Source organism: Clarias gariepinus, chromosome 27 (assembly GCF_024256425.1).
Source record: "Clarias gariepinus isolate MV-2021 ecotype Netherlands chromosome 27, CGAR_prim_01v2, whole genome shotgun sequence".
NCBI lineage: Eukaryota > Metazoa > Chordata > Actinopteri > Siluriformes > Clariidae > Clarias > Clarias gariepinus.
Window position 1 is genome coordinate 8,892,126 of NC_071126.1, and position 20,924 is coordinate 8,913,049.

Consider the following 20,924-nt stretch of genomic DNA (forward strand, 5'->3'; position numbering starts at 1 on the left):
CTTATTATTCCAATCTATCTATACATATAATAAAACTGTAAAGTTGGTGTGTCTGTACATTGAAGATATTTGCAAAAATAATAATCTGGGGAAACATAAGATGAGTAATAGAACACATCAAGATGTTTTTTGGAATTTCTGTCCATTTGTGCATGCATCATGTAAAAATTACTGAACTCATTTTAATAGGGTTTTCACAGGTGCATTTGGACGAGATTGAGGTAACATCTAGGCTTTGTTTTATTGCAATCGAGCCATGGGAAGAAAAGACATGCTCCTTTGAAATTTCAATGGAAAATGTCCTTACATCATTAAAATAAATAATAAATAAAAAAAATCAACCTTGAAAAAAATCATTAGTTCATCTCAAAGTTTTTGCTATATGTTTACTTTACTAAAGTTAGTTGCTATGTTTGAATGCTGAAATTTTGTCCATGGCCAAGCTGAATTATGCCCTAATCATGCTCAATACTTCTTATCCATGATGAATATCGGCAGTCCTCAGTCTAAATAAATATTCACCAATGTTTTTTTTTTTTGTCTAAGAACAGTGTTTTAATTTAAACACTTTCAGGAATTTTCACATTTAACACATTTTTAAAACAAAAAAAATGCAAACACCATCCATATAGTATATGTCTTAATTAATTATTAATAATTATAGAATTTAATCGTGGATAAGAAACTGTTTTGAACATGTGCTGTTTTTAAGTTTTTCACCTTAGCTCTTCATACAATCTCCTGCAACCTAAGAATAATAAGAGTGTGATTACGTCTGTGTCAGAACCTATTTCTTGGTTGTAACGCTGTGCCTGAGTGCTTGCCAGGATATTTTCACACTTCATATTTCCTCAAATTGCACTACATTGCACAACACTAAGTCTAATGGCCTTTAAAAGTGCTCATACTCTGTGCTTGATCATGATGGCCTGTGAACGCAGCTCATTCACTAACACGTATTAGGCTCAATGGGCCAGACGAGATGGCATGGCGAGACCCCCGCTGTGACAAAATGCCCCAGGGGGCCGGCATGACACTGCACCACCCACACCCAGCCGGGCTTGACATGTCTTAATCACTGCGCGTATGTGTGTGTGCTGTAAGCATGGTGGTCTATGGAGATGGCAATGTTAAACCCCACCATGGTTTGTTTTACAGGAATAAAGAAATAAGATAAAATAATGATGACTGCTTTTCATACATATTATGCATGCAGTTTTTAACACAGGACACATAATTATATTATTTATAATTATGAACTTTGGGCAAAAGCTTTTTTTCTGTATTTTTTTTTAAATAAATGCAGACTTCAATATATAATTATGGATGTATAATAATAAATAATAGTAACTAATGGTAATTTTTTATGTTCGATTTATGCTCATTAAATATAATTAAGTACATTACAGACTTTACATTTTAGTAAAATTGACATATCAATATGGAAAGCTAAACAAAGCCAGATTCCTATGCGTGTGTGTGTGTGTGCATGTGTACTGTATGTGTGCGCATGTGTATGTGTGTGAAATAAACACTGCAGTTCATAAAAGCAGCTGTGGTTGTGTTGTTAGCTCTTGTTGTATATCGCTAGTAAACACCTCATTGGTCTTACGAAAAGACCAGACAAGCCTCATTGGCAATGTGTATGCCAGTGTGAGCTGTGAATTACTATAAATGTGTTTTGTAAGCACATGCTATTCATCACTCATGCTTACATGAGCTAGAGTAAGAGAAATAGCTTTACAATTTCATTTCCACAGAACAAGAATATAAAAACCCAACATGTCAAATCTACGTCTTAACTGTAATGAATTCATTTAACCCATAGTTATTATCTATTTATTATTAATTAACAACATCCAGACATATAGTCCCTGTGTCCCTACTTAAATGTTCTGATGTAAAATATATTGTATGGTCGAATCTAAAGTTTATGGACACCTGAGCATCACAGCCATACTGTAGGTGCCTCCTGAACATTAGTTCCCTGATTCATGTTATAATAAGCTCCAAACTTCTAGGAAGGCTTTTCACCCAAATTTGGAGTTTGTCTGTGGGACTTCGTGTTTATTCAGCTACAAGAGCATTAGTGAGGTCGGGTGCTAATGTAGGGTAAGGAGGTCTGGGTTGTAGTCAGCATTTCAATTTATCCCAAAGGTACGCAGTTGGGTTGAAGCCTCAGGCCTGAGATATTTTTATTTTGTTACCGTGGTGGAAATTACAAGCCAGCCACTTTGTCTGATTAGTAAACTAAATGTGTTTAATAATCCCAATTAAATAGGCCTATAAATAATGTTAACATAGGCTTGTTGGCCAATAAATAGAGGAAATATTACTGTACACACTTTAATAATTTGCTTAATGTTTGAATCGTGCCTATAATAAATCTGTACAAAGGAATGTCCTTTGCAGCAAAAGTACCCCCTGCTGCAAAATGTCCAAGAACCCCTAGTATCAGGACATTCTGAAAAGGCTTAAACCCAGAGTTTTTAAGATTAATGCCGGAAACACTGGGCGCTAATACAAACGATGGACAAACAATTAATGCATATTAAAACTGGTTACTAAAAATTCCAGAAATAAACAGGTTCATGCTGCATTGAACGTGCAAAACGGATGGAAATCACCCGATACTATACTGTATCAGAACAACTAGGTGCCGATTCGATAAAAATTGTGATTCTATAAGTGTCGTGATTTTATAAATATCTCTATTTAATATTATTTATATAATTAATATTTTTCCCAGATTTTGTTACAATTTTAAAGCTTTAAAAATTGTTTAATAAGTAATTAAATTAAATTTTAAAAAATCAAGCAAAGCATAAAAACAATACAAATTAAACTTTTTAAACTCTTAAGTTTAACATGAAACTTAAAAACAAAGCTGTCTCCGTTATGTCATCCACCATAATTATTATTGCTAAACTAACCAAATAATTCACTTCGACCACATGGAATAAAAATGTGTAAATAGTTCAGAGTGTACCAACTGTAGGATTATAAAGAAACGGTGATGTTTTACCGCCTCAAATGTGTCCAAAATTTTAAAATTCAACTTGACAGTGAGCGCACGAAAAGTTAGAAAAAAAAAAGAAAAAAAAGGCAGATCGGAGGCTTTAGGGCATGAAATTTTTGATAATCAGATAAAAATCATTTTTTTCTGTTTATGTTGCGCCACTTGGAGGGTTCTGGATTTACTGTATATCTGAGACTGATCAGCTGTTCAGTGGTCATGGCCGATCAAATTTAAACCAGCTAATTTTGGTCACTGACCAATCAACCGGTTCATCTCTATTATAAATGTAAAAACACTTTTTAAAAATCGATTGTGGAGTCAGTGTAGCTATGGCGGAATTGCCAAACAAAAGAATCGTGATTCATAAATGGATTAATTCAGTTATGTAAATGCTCCAGCTAAAAAAATGCAGTGATCATTTTTTAAAAATATAAAAATATAAAATACTCACATTCTTTTAAACAGTTTTTTTTTTTTTTTTAACGCTCCAGCAATACATAAATGAGCTGATGTTACAGAAGATTAAATCAACACCACCTGATTTGAGAATTTATTCAAGCTGGACATTTATCAGTATTAATTACCAATGAATGTTTGTATATAATTAGTTTTACAGACAGTAAAAGCAGTTCTACACATCTGTATGTTGAGAACTTTACGCACAGCAGAACTCGGCGTATAAATGCCCTCCCTTTTACCTTAAGAATTCAAATCTAGCAAGAAATTTACATAGGCATGCAAAAACGTTTTTCGGCATATGAACGAATGAACCAAACTGTACCGAACTGTTTAAAACTTGTTTGCATCAGTGAAAGGCCAAGCAAAGCCAAGATTTTTTTTCCATTTCGTGCAAGATTTAGTGAAAACATAGCACCATGGGTTTCAAGAAAGTTAGCATGGACAGTTTCAGTCGATGAAGATGATGGTAGAGTAACTGAGGAAGTAAACAAAAACAAATCCTTTGTATGAAGCGATTTTATTGGCCAGAAATAACGTTACATTTCATCAGCCTAAAACCACACAACAACTTCGGAGGATAAGAGAGCTGATTATGTTGTGGTACTGCCAGCTGTACTTTAGTTCTTGTGGGAATGCGTCGCAGAGGACGCAAATAAATGAAAACGATGTTTTTTTGTTTTTTTTTCACAAATTTATGCGTGAAATACACAGGACGCACATGAAAAATTATCACTGAATATCCCTCAGAAAATATATTTTTTTAAATACCTCTAGCTCGCTTTACTTCACTTCTCCTTCAAATTCCCCATTTCATTGTCTATCTAAGTGAGCTATTGCTGAGCCAAGTCCCACCAGATAGTCGGCGGAGAGAATCTTCTTAGATGAGGTCACAATTAAAAAAAAAATCTAATTGGGTTGTTTAAGCCGGGTTCAAGACCAAGATGGAAAAAGGACAAAAAGCTAGGAATGTTTTTTCTCACCTTTTTTGTTTGAACACGCGCACTATCTAAAATGTCTAAAAATGTCTAAAAATGACTTAAAAGTGAATTATGCATAATAAGTCCCATTTAAATTAATTCTGCCTAATGGATGCAGGATAAAGGTTCAAACTTTTATTATGCTTTAAAAATTGCCTTTTAAAGATCTTCAATTATGTTGGGTATCTTTAAGAACCAGATGATATAGTATTCATTTATGGACAGAGTCCAGAAAAACAAAGACAAATTTTACCATGGGACAAGAAAACAGACAGGATTTTCACACAACCATAGGAAGCGATAAATCAAAATTAATTTTTTGAGTGTTGAAGCAATAGGTAGAGGCAAAAAGAGAAATGAAGTTAGTATGCACAACAAAATGGAAAAAAAAAAAAAAACGGAAAAAAAAATAATATATATAACAACTGACAAGAAATGAATAAGCTCAGATAAAAACAACAGATGAAATACCATACCATCTCTTTGCCTTTGTGCTTTTTTTTTGATGGATATTGATGGAAGAAAAAAAAGAAAAACAGATCTGTTCAGATAGTGAGGTACCTTGAGTCTGTGGAAGATGATGACGCTCATCACAGTCTAATGAGATCTTTTGAGTATAGCCAGGTGTTCCTGAAAAGCCAAAAATAACAAAATTATTAGACAGATCTGGGGAAAGGAACAGAAAGCTATAAGTGGCAACTCTGCCATTGCTTCCATTTGATAATATTCTATTATTCTGGACTAGATGATTCATTCATCCCTCTTGCGCTTCTCCTCGTGCAGATTGCACTGGTACTAGATGAGATCAACCCCATACACACTCCAGGTGGGTCATTTGTTCAAGAAATGAATTCTACTTTGTTTTTGAAGGCATTCCTCTTGGTGGTACCCCTGCTGGGATAACGTCCCAACCAGAGGGGTGCCACATAAAAGAGCACTCTTGTCCAAAGTAAACAGCTCTTCTCCTGTTATTCCACAAAGTGTGTGTGAATCAGTCACAACACAGGCTTTGTGTAAACCCACAGCACCGTGCTCACTGTGCTACGGATACACAACAACAAGGGGTCTTGCTTTTTCCCCCCCACCACTATAAAAAAAAGACTTCCAAACTTCTTCCAAGGACTTCCAATGGATATTCTACACATAAAAGAAGTCATTGACAAGGAGAATCATGTAATCACTTTCCTAGAGCTACTTGTTAAAGGTTTATGCCGTGTGACCTGAATAATAGGTTTTGGAAGTGTGCAAACTGTGTGCACTTCAGAAAAATGTGTTAAAAATTTATTCAGTGTGACCTCACACAGTAAAACCGTTCCTGTTGAATTCGCAATGATGTCTGAGTTAGATTTCGGAGAGATAACATTCAACAAGAATAAGACGCAACAGCAGTGTAGCTGAGGCCTTAAATGCATACACACACAGCATACCTTCTTTACCTAACTGTTCATTGCTCTCATTTCGTGTTTGTATAATATCGTATTATTGACAATATAAGTAAGGAATGGAAAGGAATGTATGGTGCTTACTGAAAAAATTAATTTGATTACATCACTTTTTACTGATACCAAGCGAGATCTGTCCATAGCGTAAAAGCAGTGTACATCAGAAAAGTGTCATGCGTAATGAAGTGTGATATCATATTGAAGGATTTTGATGTATTACGGTTTTACGGTAAACACTTGGTGCTTGCGGGATGTAGAAGCTGCTGTTGGTTACCATAAAACCCCATATTTATACATACTCTACAGTTTCTACCTCAACAAGCTTGATAGCACTGTTTAAATATGGCCGGAACAAGAGACTGGCACAGGAGCTCAAGAAATGATTTTAATAAGTTTCTAGTATTTATAGTATTACTTAAATTATTTGTCAAGTGATTTTTATTTCATTGTAGGCCTATTACTCTTTACAAATGTTTACTACCTGCCTAATAATGCTGGCAAACATACAGATAGATTTTATTTCACATTAATGAACTCAAAACAGTCTCTATTTACCTTAACAGAAAGCATGAGTGCCTCATCTTTCAAATGGGAAAAGAGAAACTGCTAGTAGTGCTATATTAATATAATAATAAGGCAAATCATGTTCATCTAATAAATCTTTGGTTGGAGGTCATGGAATTTATTTCGCAGTTGATTAAAAGTTCTTCTAGGTACAAAAAGATTCATAACCCACGTTCGAACAAAATAAAACAAACTTTCTGGATCTTATTTGTTTAAAGAATTATTTCCTTAATCATAAGGTAATCCCAAAACTCAATTATGTATATGAGGTGTAATGATTTACAAAAAAAAATAGTTATAAATAGTAATAAATTAGCTATGCTGTATTTCACTTCACGGTTAAGGCTCTGGGTTGCTGAATGGAGGGATTTTTTTCCCCACCCTTTTGGGCTTTTTGGGGGTCTTAACATGCTCAAAAAATTATGAAAATTGGTGCTTGGGCCCGTCATCGTTGCATGCAACTATATTAATTACATTATTATACAAATTATCAATTCATTAATTCAGCTTTATGATAATAAAGCACTGGACATAAGACAGGAATACACCCTAGAAAGGACTCCAGGCACAATTTACACACATATTTACAAATGTATTAATATCTTAAATCAATTTAGAGAAGTCAATTCGTCTACTGGCATGTTTTTGGAAGGTGGAAAGAAAACCGGTGAAGCCTGAGGGGAAAGCCACATGCACAAGGAGAACGAGGTGAAACACTGAGATAGGGCTGAAACAATTCCTCAAGTAACTCGAGTAATACGATTACAAAAAATTATCAGGGCAAAATTTTCTGCCTCGGAGCTTCTTTTAGTTCATTTAAAAAGCTTGCGTTATGTTTTTGCGCAATCATTTGTTTGGCGTGACACAGCGCGCTTCCGGATGCAGGCCGCCACTAAACACCGATAAAGAAGAGCGGAAGGAGACGCAAACAGTTAGCCGTGTATTGATTTGATGGAGCGTTCAAAATGGTCAGTAAAGGCTTATGTTGTGCCTGATCTGTAGATTTCAAAACGTTTAGTTCTAAAAGTCAAGTTGCACAACTTTAAAAAGGCTTTAAAATAAGAATGTATGGCACTGTAATGCACTTAATTCATCTCAGTCAACTTTAAGCTATTCCTTGTATTGTGAATAATGCCATTGTTTATTTTTAATAAAATGCTCTTAAAAAACAAAAGTTGATTTTTCTTAAAAGAAAACCTATTAATCTTTATTTCTCTTACATATTTTACATTGCTGTTTAATTAAGCAAAAGTACATTTTATCCGATTAATCGCTTAAATTTTTGGTAGAATACTCAATAATTAAAATATTCGATAGCGACAGCCCTACACTGAGACTCAGAGAGTAATCATGACTGAATCAAAGCTAAGAGGCAGCAATGCCTTTATGTTTTAGGGAGTGTTACATAAATAGTACCCTGCAGATAGTAACACACTGAGCTGCCATTTTATTCAGCACCTTTCTAGTGCCTAATAAAATGCCAGCTGAGTGTATAAATGTGTAGCTGCATCAGGAGGTGGTGGCAGTTAGGTCACAGCAAGTCCATATCCCGCTACTATAGAATAAAGTACTCCACAGGAAGAAAACTATTTGCATATATAAGTAATTACGGTATGCGTGTCATCATTTTAAATTTACAAAATATAGAAAACAAAATAACATAACATAGTAGGTAATGTAAAACATAAATTATGGCCGACCTAGATATAGAGCAACTATATGTAATACAATAATAATAATACAAATACAATAAATGCGAATGCATTTTGAACCATAGAAAGCTAGTGTTAATCTCATCATGTTGATTTCGGCCACCACTGATTCCCCTGGCGCTTTGTTTGTTTGCTTATACATCACTTCTTTTGTTCTTGGCAGTACAAGCTTTTCCCGAGTCCCAGACCGCACCTCTATAACAAATAATCATGTTTACTTTGCCATGAAATCAGCAATGGTTTCCTATTATTCCTCACAACATCATTTGCCCTCTCACTGCTTCCAATTCTGATCCTTTTATCTTGCTCCCAGCATTAGTGTCTACGAGACTTTTTAATGACAAATGAACTTTGTAATGATAAACGCATGGTCGAGTTTTATTGATAAAAGCGCGATATAAAAAAAAAAAAAACAGGGAAAAAATGTCAAAAAAAAATTCTATTTAAATATATGCTCTAGATAGAACGAGAATTAAGTTTTTGCAACAAAACAAAATATTCATTTTATTTTCTTTTTTTTTTTAACAACGTATTTGATTAGGACCCATCAATTTTAATAAAGAGCACAATTCTTTATCTAAAAACCGCACCAGAATCTTCACGTAGCAATTATTCAACTCCGTCAACACAACTCAGGCAATAAATCAATTTTGCAATTATCAATTAATTAGAAGCAGTATCTAGTGGATAAACTGAACTGCAGACATAATACGCACGATTTAATGGCATTTCTTAATCGCAATTCTTGGCAACCACCAGAGACCAATTACCGACCATGAGATAAAGATGAACCATTAATAATGTGTTACCCTGTTTCATGTTCACTTCATTTACTTAAGCGGACCTTTTTTGAAAAACATGTGAACAGATTTAAAGTTGACCTTGATTTTGAAAACACTGATAAAAATAAATTGACTGGTGAAATGAACAGAACCTGATATGCAGTGCTGCTGAGAGGTCTACTTTTCCCTGCTGTGCTTACAACACAAGCAGGAAAATTAATTTAGGTTATGAAAAAACAAAATTAAGAGGGGAAAAAACTTCGGAGTATCATGGTTTAAAAAAAAACACAACAACAACAACAACCCATAGGCTTAATTTAATTACATGATTAAGGTTATAGCATTTAATGCTGCAATTAAAATCCAGACATTTGGTAATAACAGCGACTGCAATTTATTTACAGGAGAAAAGAATAATAACTTTGAAGTTTGACCAATTTCCTAACAACTCTTCGGCAGCTGTTAGTGGGTGCAGAATTATTAAACAGCACTTCTTCATTTCAGAAGCAATGTTTTTCCTGGTTCTACACCAATGCTTTCTATTTTTGGCAGCAGATTTCAACAGTAATTACGCTGCTTTCAGCTCGTCTCCAGCGTGTTACAGTGAGGTGTTAGAACGAGGTTCCATTTCAGCTGAGGTTACACTCAACGTCACACACTCTACTTCACACCACTTTCATTGCAGTGGCCTGCTTCCAGTGCCAGTGGACATGGCTCCTCGTCTCCCACGTGCAGTGATGGTGCTGCTGCCAGGGGTCTTCTAAATAAAGGTGGCAACGTGCAATTTTCTGTACCATACTATTTTAATCTAGTGTGACAGTGGTACCAGGAACCAGATGTGCTTCCTTGTCTTGCCTATTTTCAGCAGGAGTAAAATTACAAGCTATAAGAAATTCATGGTGGGCACTGATTTATATATTTACACACATATTTATATTGTATATATTACATATATAATACTATGTATTACATACATACATACACACATAGGCATATACACACACATGCACACATTATATTGCCAAAAGTATTTGCTCACCTGCCTTCACATGCGAACATATGAACTTAAATAACATCCAATTCTTAATCTATACGGTTTAATATGATGTTGGCCCAACCTTTGCAGCTATAATAGCTTTAACTCTTCTGGGAAGGCTTTCCACGAAGAGTGTGTTTATGGGAATTTTGAACCCTTCTTCCAGAAGCGCATTTGTGAGGTCAGACACTAATGTTGGACGAGAAGGCCTGGCTCGCACTCTCCACTCTAATTCATCCCAAAGGTTCTCTTTTGGGTTGAGGTCAGTCCAGTCAACTTCTTCCACATAAACTTGCTCATCTTTATGGACCTTGCTATGTGCACTAGTACACAGTCATGTTGGAACAAGAATGGGCCATCCCCAAACTGTTCCCACAAAATTGGTCCAAAATGACTTGGTATGCTGAAGCATTAAGAGTTGGCTGAGTCCAACTCCTATAAAACAACCCCACACCCTTGTCATTCCTCCACCAAAATTTACACTTGGCACAAAAAAAGTCTTAATTTTCCTTGCAACCACCAAACCCAGACTCATCCATCAGAGAGAAGCGTGATTCGTCACTAAGGAGAACATGTCTCCACTGCTCTAGGGTCCAGTGGCAACATGCTTTACACCACAGCACTGGATGCTTTGCATTGTACTGGTGATGTAAGGCTTGAAAGCAGCTGCTAGGCCATGGAAACCCATTTCATGAAGCTCTCTACACACTGTTCATGAGCTAATCTGAAGGCCACATGAAGACTGGCGATCTGTAGCGACTGACTGCAGAAAGTTAGCGACCTCTTTGCACTATGAGTCTCAGCATCTGCTGACTCTGCTCTGTGATTTTACGTGACCTACCACTTCGTGGCTGTCGTTCCCAATCAGTTCCAGTTTGTTATAATAATACCAACAGTTGACTGTGGAATATATAATAGGGAGAAAATTTCACAACCGGACTTATTACACAGATAGGCATCCTATCACGGTACGCTTTCCAGATTGATGTGCAGCAACAATTGCTTATCTAAGATCATCTCTTGCGTCTTTCGCTTTTGGCATTGCGTTAACACACACCTGAATGCTCCTGACCAGCAAACTGCCAAAACATCTGCTTTTATAGAAGTCTGCACATCTGCTGATCGATTAATCAAGGGCTGATGATTAGCAGCCACAACTTACTCTTGTAAATTCTGTGGAAACAGTAATGGGATACCTAGTATTACCTGCATGTTGTTTTTTTGTTTTTTTTCATTTTTCTGGTTACTTTTTTGGTAAAAGAAAATTAATAGCATGATGAGAAAAGTTATACTGTACGTTGTCGTTTGTCTGAGGATGTATTTGCCTAATACTGAGACCCGCTACGATAAGATAATGTTTATTATGTTTTCACACAACAACAACAACAACAACAACAAAAAAATGGAATTACAAGCGGGGGAAATCACTTTGTTTAAAAATTATTTTTTTTCCTTTTTCTTCCTTAATTTAAAATAATAATAATAATAATAATAATAATAATAATAATAATAATCATCATCATCATCATCATCATCATATTAAAACACAGAAATAGGCAAAAATGTTAAACCAATCAAATCTAATTTACACATTTAAATTCTCAACAATAATGAATCATTATTAGAACATTTCTTTATTAGCCATAATGCTTATGATTAGGTTTGTAACCTTTTTGACAGACAAAGATGAATTGAAAATGCCTACAATTCCAACTACTTTGTGCTGTTTCTACTTCGTGAGTTAGACCTACTACATCAGTACTTACAGTAACTTGACGACCCATGTGGAAAATGAACACTATCCTGCTTACATGGTGTTTAAAATCCCACAGCCATGTTAGTGAAAATTAGTATTTTCGCAGTGGCACTGTACAGACAAAAAAAAATGCTTATAAAAGTGAATTACAAGGTTTCAGTTTCAAACAATGCTGTGTAATGGTTTCTTCACAAGAATGCAGACATGTATTTTTTTTTTAGCACTAACCGAGGCATTAGGCACTGCTGCAAGAAAATCAGACAGTGCTGAGCCAAACTAAACTATTGCTTTTAGAATTCATCTACATACTGATTTCCTTTTCTTTAATTACGTGACCTTGATCAAAATAATTACACAGTTAAGGCAGCAAATAACATTATTTTTTAAAAGAATCATATATTAATAATGAATGATCAATTTTATTCGGTAATTCAACTTACATAAAAAATATTAGTAATATTGCAAAAATTAAACATCAGACAATAAAAAAAAAAACAATACAGATATTTTTGTATGCATATTCCCTATTATTATGCATCCCATAATTATACGAGATAATCAGTCTTAATTTGCTGATTCTGATTAGGTCACATTGGTAGAGCGAGAAACAATTGAACTATTACATTCACTGAATATCAAATTAACGAACTGTCCAAGGTCTCACTATTCAAAATGAAATGAATAATTGTTTTCTGTTAGAGCTGCAAAATCAATATGATCAGACATAATAAAACTCATTGTACTTTCCTTTCATTTTATTCTTTATAGTCTAAGCTTGCTTTATTCCGCCAAACAAACATGCTTCCCATCCTGTCCTCGACCTCATCGCTTACAGAACCATTAACATAGATGAGATGAATCACATTGAGAAGGATATTTAAATGGTAAGAGTGACCCCAGAAAGACTGTGCACTATGGCTGGCTTCCAAACCATGCCGTATTTGTCCTTAGAGGCCAAGCGCATAGCGGAAAATCATAAATCATCTGCGCGAGCTTCCACCTGAGCTCGCACTTTTGCCCTAGATGGAGCTGTTATCCTTGAGGCCTGATTCAATTATTTACTTGCCAAATAAATTATTACATAATGCCCCAGTGCATAACAGGCCTCAGCATCACTTCTTTTTCCAACTGCATCTGACAGCCTGTTTCCATCTGAACTGTTCTCCAGGGGATTATAATGAGTGTCATGCAGAAAAAAAGGACATTTTTTTAAATTATGGAAAATCTAAAGAGTGCAAATGAGAACCTGGCTGTATTTCTAAACTCCTGAGATAAGCCGAGATACCTGACAATTTCAACAATTATAGTGTACCCATGTTGATTTTTACCGCTGACGTGCATCAACTATTAAACAAACCAGACAATTTGGTTGTTTAATAGTGCTGTTGAATTCTCAAACTATTACAGTAAGGCACTGAATGCTGTAAGTGCCTACTGTAATTCAAATCAAAGTTTATTTTAATGTACATTATCATTTCTATAGTAATGACTCATTCAGAATGACCGGCAGAAGGCATTTAATTAGCACTTGTGCGTCAGCATTTTTTTTAACAATCTGTCCGGAATAGTCCTCAGAATTGAGGTTTCTTTTTTCTTAGTAGCGTGACAAGCCGAATTCTTTGTCTTATTAATTTCGGAAAAGGAAGACACACCAGTCAGTTAATGACCGTTGGGAATGACTGCAGTAACAAGGACTAAAATGTCTGGTGGACGTTCCACTACATTTACTCTTTAATACATTAAATATAATTATATATTATATAAGTAGGTATTGAATAAAAAGTTTCAGGATAAGCCACATTGTAGCACCCTGTCTTTAATTATTTTACTATTACAGTGTACCCGGTTTTGTTTTATTTATTACATATCCATGTTAGAGAATGCCGTCATCATTCATAGCATTTAAACCCCTTGTTTTGGATTCAGAAACAGCTGCATGAAGACAGTACCTTGGGGTGGAATTTATGCTCTTGATATCTTGCAACAGCTGTTTGTAAAGAATCCTTAATTCGGACAAATTAGAAGTCAGCATTGCAAGATTGGCTGCATCGTTCTCGGCAAAGCCAATTTCATAATTCTGTCCAGAGAATGACAGTTCCATAAGAGTTTGAAAAATATGCCATGCGTAACTGTCACTCCAACCGCTGACTGGGGAAATTTTTTAGCAATGTGGCCATTTTTTGACTAAATATGTTGATCGAATTGTAAACTGTGAAAGGTCCTGCAATATTCCCTTATGAGAAATTTCATATCAGTACATGCCTAATGCACCATGAGGAGTTACAGATGCAGCTGAAGATGGCTTTCCGTTTTCCCTGCGACACAGAACTCACGATCCTTTCTCCAACAATTTGGAACATATAACGGCAAACAAATCAGACAACATCCAAGCCATGCAATAAGCTGTTGCAATTCTGTTTAAAAATCAGTGCTCTGTATTGACATAAACTGGTAGGAATTTAAAAATAAATAAATAGCAGAAGCTGGACTTAAATCAAGTTAAACTTCTCTCCTATTAAAAATGATTTGGAAACGAATGCACTGCTATGGCCATGTGCACTGTGTAGTGGGAGTTTTAGGGTTAAGGATCAGGTGCAGATTGCCACTCGTGCTTCACAGAGTCTCTTAAGAGTTGCAAAACGGTGTAGTTTGCCCATGGCCTTTTGCCCCTTCCACATTAGCAAGTATATTAGTCCTTTCGTTCAGGTCAGTGTGCATATTTTGCATTTTAAATCTCAAAATGTTGGCACTCAGCAAGTTTAAGTAACTGGCATAAGTACACATCGATCTATGCTCAAGAATTTCAGTGAGTTTATTCTTTAAATGATCTGTTCTCCTGACTACCTTCTAGACCCAATAGAAAGTAGGATTTCTGTTTCCTTAATTTTTTGATCAGCAAGAGTTCTTCTAGTACTTCGAATGCATACTGATAGGCACGGACGAGCCTGCTGTACGGATTTCAAATACCCACTCAAATTCCCTTTGACCATGCACGAAAACCAGCCACCTCATATTACCAAGTAAAATTATTCATTACTTTTTCTATTTTCTGCCTTAATTCTAATGGAAGACTAAGGCTGATGCGATCTTGCTACATTAAACTACTGTACTAGAAGTGAAAAAAGGAATGTAGAAACATTAAAGAAGCAGTGTGAAATAATGTAGAGCCCTCTTCTGTCTGCAAATTGAACATCACTGAAATTGCAAAAATCATTAACCAACCCAAATCCACCTGTTGAAACCACATAAGCTTTAGGAGTCTCTATGCAGCTCTGTTCCATCTTGGAAGTAATTTCCAGGCCACAGAAATATAAATTCATTCAATAATTAAGATTAAGCAGATCAAAGAGAGCCTTGAGCATAACCGAATGCATGTGGTGAAGGGGAAGGAGTATACAAAAATCAATCCATGGCTTAAAGTTTATCAAAAAACCTGACGAGAGCATTAAAAAGTTGGCCATGACATTTAGGTTAAGGACATATTTACTTCTATGGTATTGATCTGCAAATGCAGCCAAGCTTCTTATAAAACATTGTTTTATAAACAACCAAGGCCCATTTTAGCTTGAAATTACCATTGATGTTAGTGTTAATGCACAAATATCTAATCCAAAAAATAAGCACTTTGTTATATTCTATAAATACAGTAAGCTCCAAGTGTTTCACTTGTGATCCTTATTGTATAGGTATTCTTAAAATGCTTTCCTGAAACCAAGCAACCACAACCACATGATGTCAATAACAATCTTCATTTATAACCCATGCCTCCATAAGCAGCATTTTTCTCTCTAGTCAAGTCAAGTCAAGTAGGCTTTTGTCATAAACCAAATTTACACCATGAATTATAAAAAAAACATTCTGAAGTACTATACAAAAGACATTAGCAAGTCATGCAAATATACTGTCTAGCAAAGATGAACCATGTACTTATCATGACCCACGTTCAAATCCCATCAGCATTTAAACTGAATAAGAAACATTTAATTAACAGAAGGAAATTTTGTACGAGGGACATCTAGTCAAACCAGTACTGTGAACATTCAGTGAGTGGAACACCTGATCATTAAAAATCAACAGATAACTTGTTGCCAACTTGCATCTGTCTGTGGGAACTGTACACAGACATATGCTAATGTACAATCATTTGTGAACACTTGAGAAAATTCCAGGAAATCGGTTTTAAGTTATTGCCAGATCCCCCCATACAGTCCTGACCTCACTAAAAGTAGTTTCCACATGTTTGTGTTTGAGTTCCTGGGAGGCCAGCGTTTTAGATGTGAAGCAGGAACTCCAATCATGGCTCTGGAGACCCGAAAACACTTTCTACTGTGATGGTATCCAAGCACTAGTGAAACACTGGGATGAGTGCATTAGTGCAGCAGGGGATTATACATTGAAATAAAAGTAGTTTTTACTCTCATAACTGTGCTGTTATTCTGCACAATCCAAAGTCCCAGTTTGACTTGAGCACCCGTTCTTTGGTTTCACCCATTCTTTAAAAACTAACAGCAAAATGAAATTACAGTATATTAAAACAATCATTTAAACATTTCTGGAATCACATTTAAGAACGGGGCACGTTAGATAAATTAAGGGGAATAAAGAGGACTGAACAGAGCACTCCATATGTACTCAATAAACAAAAATAAACAGAAGAAAATGTTTTACAGTGTGTGGGATGTGTGGGATGAAACTCGACACACTAGGAAAAAACAAATCTGTCCTAGACCAACTATTATTTTATTTTTCAATAGACATTCTTATATGTTTTATATTTAGCCACAGAGTTTTCATTATTGAAATATAATCTCAAAGCAGGCATTCTGTTTCAGCTCTGAAAACAGGAAACGTTCCTGCATGATGTACTTAACAATACAGAAACCCCAGACATAAGTCTACATCCATGCTGACTGAGTCACCACCATAATTCATATAAATTCTACAAATAACAGCGTAGTAAAAGATCTGTGTATTTAAGTGCGTTAGAGGTACATCGGCTCAGTGATGTTACTTTAGCAAGTTCAGGTCCACTGCCGTGTTCTGAGCTATTCGTGCAAAAAGCCTTAAATCTTACACATGCCCATGCTACCTGATGGATTTACCAATATTTTAGTCCATGTGTAATATTCCTCTGCCTGCTGCTGGAAGCTCAACCAACCTGACAGCACTGCAATTCCACTGAGAGACTAGCTATTCATCTGTACCTGGTCCTCTACGTGTGAAAGAACAAGATAGTACGACATGATATAATATGACATTACAAAGATTATTTCAGCCCTAACGTTCCGTCTTGTGCGAGACATTCTCTGTCCTTCAGCTGGTACAGTACAGACACTCTCATTATCAGCCATCTTGAGTTTGAATGCCCATCTGGATCCTATGCAACTTTTGTTTTGCAATTTAGCACAGTCAATCTTACTGAATAGCTATCGGTTTATTATTTCCAAAAGGATAAAGCTTAAATGATAGCAGCAATGTGCACTAAATGTCCACTTTAGAAGAAACACCTATATATGGGCATATTTATGCAGTTAGCTGATACACATAGTTTGATAGCAAGACAATGTCTTAAAACATGCAGATACTGGTCGTAAGCTTCAATTAATATTATCATATTAAATATATAAAAGAGGAAAGTGTGATCTCTGTGACTTTAACTGTAACATGGACGCTGATGCCAGATGGACGGGTATTTCAGAAACTGTTGATCTTATGAGATTTTCACACACAAGTGGACCCAAAAAATACCAGGTGAGCAAAAGTTCTGTGGGTGGAAATGCAATTTTGATAACTGAGATCAGAGGAAAATGGCCAGATTGGTTTGTGCTGCCTCATCTGGACTTTTTTCAGCCCCTAACTGTGCACTTTTCGTTTGTCTGCTCCCATGAGATCTTCAGATACTTGATCTGAGCTGACAGGAGTAGATCCTGATGTGGTCATATGCTAGTGTTGGCCCATCCACTTCAAGGTTTGATGTGTTGTGCATTCTGATGCTTTCCTGTTCATCGCAATCGTAAAGAGTGATTATATAAGTTACAATAGACTTCCGTTCTGCTCAGACCAGTCCAGTCATTCTCCTCTGTCCTCTCTCGTGAATAAGATGTTTTAGCCTGCAGACCTTCTGTTCACAGTATTTTTTTTTTACTATTTCGTATAAATTCTAGAGACTGCTGTGTGTAAAAAATCCCTTGAGATAAGAATTTTCTGAAAAACTACAACCAGACCATCTGGCACCAACAACCATGCCAAGGTTGAAATCAGAGAAATCACACATTTCCCCCATTCTGATGTCTGAGGTGAACATTAGCTCTTAATCTGTATCTGCTTTATTATTTTGCATTGAGCTGCTGCCACATGATTGGCTGTCTGAATATTTGCAAAAAGGAGCAGGTGTACAGGTGTTCCTTTAAAAGTGGACCACGAGTTTATGTCCTCATAATGCCTGACATCAATCACAGAATTAAGCAGCAATTTACATGTACAGAGCGGATTAGAGATGAGTATTGGATCAGGCATATTTACAAAAGATCATAAGAGATCATAAAGTGCACTAGCATCATGCATCTGATATTTCTTAAAGCTTAAAGACTGTTACATTTGGCTAGAGGACTAAGATGATGCCCGTAACTGGTATCAGTATCATCAGTATAGGTTATCTGAAAATAGAAAAAAAATAAAATCAGTGCATACTTAATGCAGACTAGCATACAAGCCAGTTTACCTATTTATTTACAACCAAGTTCCGCAAAGAATAAATCTACCTTCTGTATTGAACACTGTGCATAAACTTATTACTGGACAGATTCATTTATAATTTCCTATTTACTCGTTCCTACTGAGACGGTTTTTTTTTTCTTTTCTTTTCTTTTCCAGATGCACAAAACAAAGACACCGTCGTCTGGTCTTTCAAAAATCACAACACCAAGTTTTCCTCCCTGCCGGCTGAGAGCGTAATGCGCATGCGCACCGCACCGCACTAACGCCGCACACCCCGCGCGCGTATGATGACATCTGGGGAGGATGGCACGCGCACCGGTGCTCTTATTAAACCCCGGACAATAACCGGGACTCTACGTTAACCACATGCGCGCGCGCCTTGTGCTCCAGTGACAACCATTCAGCCGAAACCAGCAGTGAATCAGGGACGTCGCCTCACCTCCCGAAGTGCTCCCTAAGCCTCTGCGCGCGTCCTTGTGCTGCTCCGTCGCTCGGATGCGCGCGCGCTCCTCATTCACTACTACACCTTCTGCTGTTTAACTGCGCGGCACAAACTACGCCAGCATCTTCTCCGGCGTCGGTGTTTTACGTCGCTGGCGCCCCGTGTCTGTCCTTCAGAGGAGCCGTGCAGAAGTTGACAGTGCCGAGAGAGAGAGAGAGAGACGCTCCCAGCCCCGAGACCCGGAGATGCCCGAACGAAAAAGCTTTGGCCCGTGTATCTCACGCGCGCACCGTGCGCGGCTACTTTAACTCCGGCTCCGCTCCTCCCCTCTTTTACTGTCCGTTTCGGGCTGCGCGCGCAGGCTGACGTCAGCGCCGCCTGCCGACTGAACCCCTAAAGCGCAGCCTGTAGGCTCTCGTGTTTGCACGAGACCGAAGTTGTGCTGAGGCAACACCAGCTTAGCCATACTTTCTCAAAGTAAGTTTGTCCAGAAAAACTTTATAAGCACATTTCACGAGTTTAAAACGCCTTCATACAAACACACACACATACACAGGCGCAGATAGGTACTTTGGCCAACCCTTAACTTTAATTTGCCTCCATATTTTTTGTTCCTTAATTTCCTTTTAAGTGACACACTGGTGTAGCGGTTAGCACTGTCACCTTGCACCTCCAGAATCAAGGTTCGATTCCCACCTTGGGGTCTGTGTGCGTGGAGTTTGCATGTTCTCCCCGTGGTTGGTGGGTTTCCTCTGGGTACAGCGGTTTCATCCCACAGTCCAAAGACATGCAGTTTAGGCCAATTGGTGTTCCCAAATTGCCTGTAGTTTGTGAATGACAATCCGGCATCGAGCTGATAGCCCGACCCCTTAGGTAACTGCCACAGAAACAATGTATGTACACACAGGGATTCCTGTCGCCTAATGTGCTGGATGGCATGTGGACCGATCAAAATACCAAAATGTCATCCCCATCTCCATCAGTCCTCATTAATAACCATTAGGCATTAATACTGTTTCAGCTGGAGTTTAGCACTATATAGCTGTCTCCAGGTTAGTGGGGTCAATCCTAAACGCGGGTCACCATCTGTGTGGTGTTTCTCTGTGTAATTTCCTATGTTCATTCCCGAGTTCTCTGGATTTCCACCCACCTTTTAAAAACTTTCTCGTAGGTGAACTGTCTACTTTAAATTTCCCATAGGTATGAATAAATGTGAGAATAAATGTGTCCCTAATACGCTGTTATAAACTCCAGGATGCATTCCTGCATTATATACTTCTTCCTGGAAACCCTTCACATCCCTACATCCTGAAAACAAACGATTAAGTAAAGGTGTTACTTCATAGACCTGACACAATTCTGAAATAGTGTCTGTCTAACAGTCTTTTATAATCAATGTAATATAAATATAATAATGCATGTTCACCTTAACAACGGACAGCTGTTAATGTACAATGAACATATAAATTATTTAAACATGAAAACAATACACATTATGCTTGTTAACTGGAATTTTAAACAATAGATACTAATTTATTGTATAACCTTATTTATATAGCCACAAATAGTTCATAAATCATTGTTTTTGAATGAGAAAAAAAAAAGATTTAACAATAAGTTTACAATGCAGAGATTTAATTATATAGATAAACTAAATGAAGAGATCTTTTCTTTATATGAAACCATATTAATGTAAAATTTAACAGTTAGACCCGAACCATTCAAACTATTACAGTTAGCTCAAATAATTATATAAAAATTATGAAAGACCTACCCACTATCCAAATTTAATGAATTTCTATAAGTAACTTATACCTAGATATGGATTCCACATACCCAGTATATAATACATCACAGAATGTTAAATTTTGAAGGTAGCATCTTCTGAATTATTAAGTACAACGAATGTCAATTTTCCATCAGTCTTTAATTTACCAGCCTGGGAGCAGATGTTTACAGTTTCTTTGTGTTTGAAATTTTAAGCATTTATATGCAGCTCACCGTGCATTGGAGAGCTC

The 20,924-nt window shown here is 36.6% G+C and overlaps 1 protein-coding gene across 2 annotated transcripts in view; it reads right to left on the bottom strand.

Moving 5' to 3' along the window:
- The window catches only part of LOC128514684 (kelch-like protein 29), a 206,952-nt gene that overhangs the window by 178,708 nt on the left and 7,320 nt on the right, over positions 1–20,924 (bottom strand). The window contains exons 1-2 of one of the 2 annotated variants that reach the window (XM_053488487.1): positions 18,904–19,232; positions 5,017–5,085 (exon numbers count right to left, since the gene is read on the bottom strand). The gene's annotated coding sequence lies outside the window, so the exon portion shown is untranslated. Of the gene's footprint in view, positions 1–5,016; positions 5,086–18,903; positions 19,233–20,924 lie in introns of those variants that run through there. The other variant, XM_053488488.1, reaches the window with a different exon arrangement.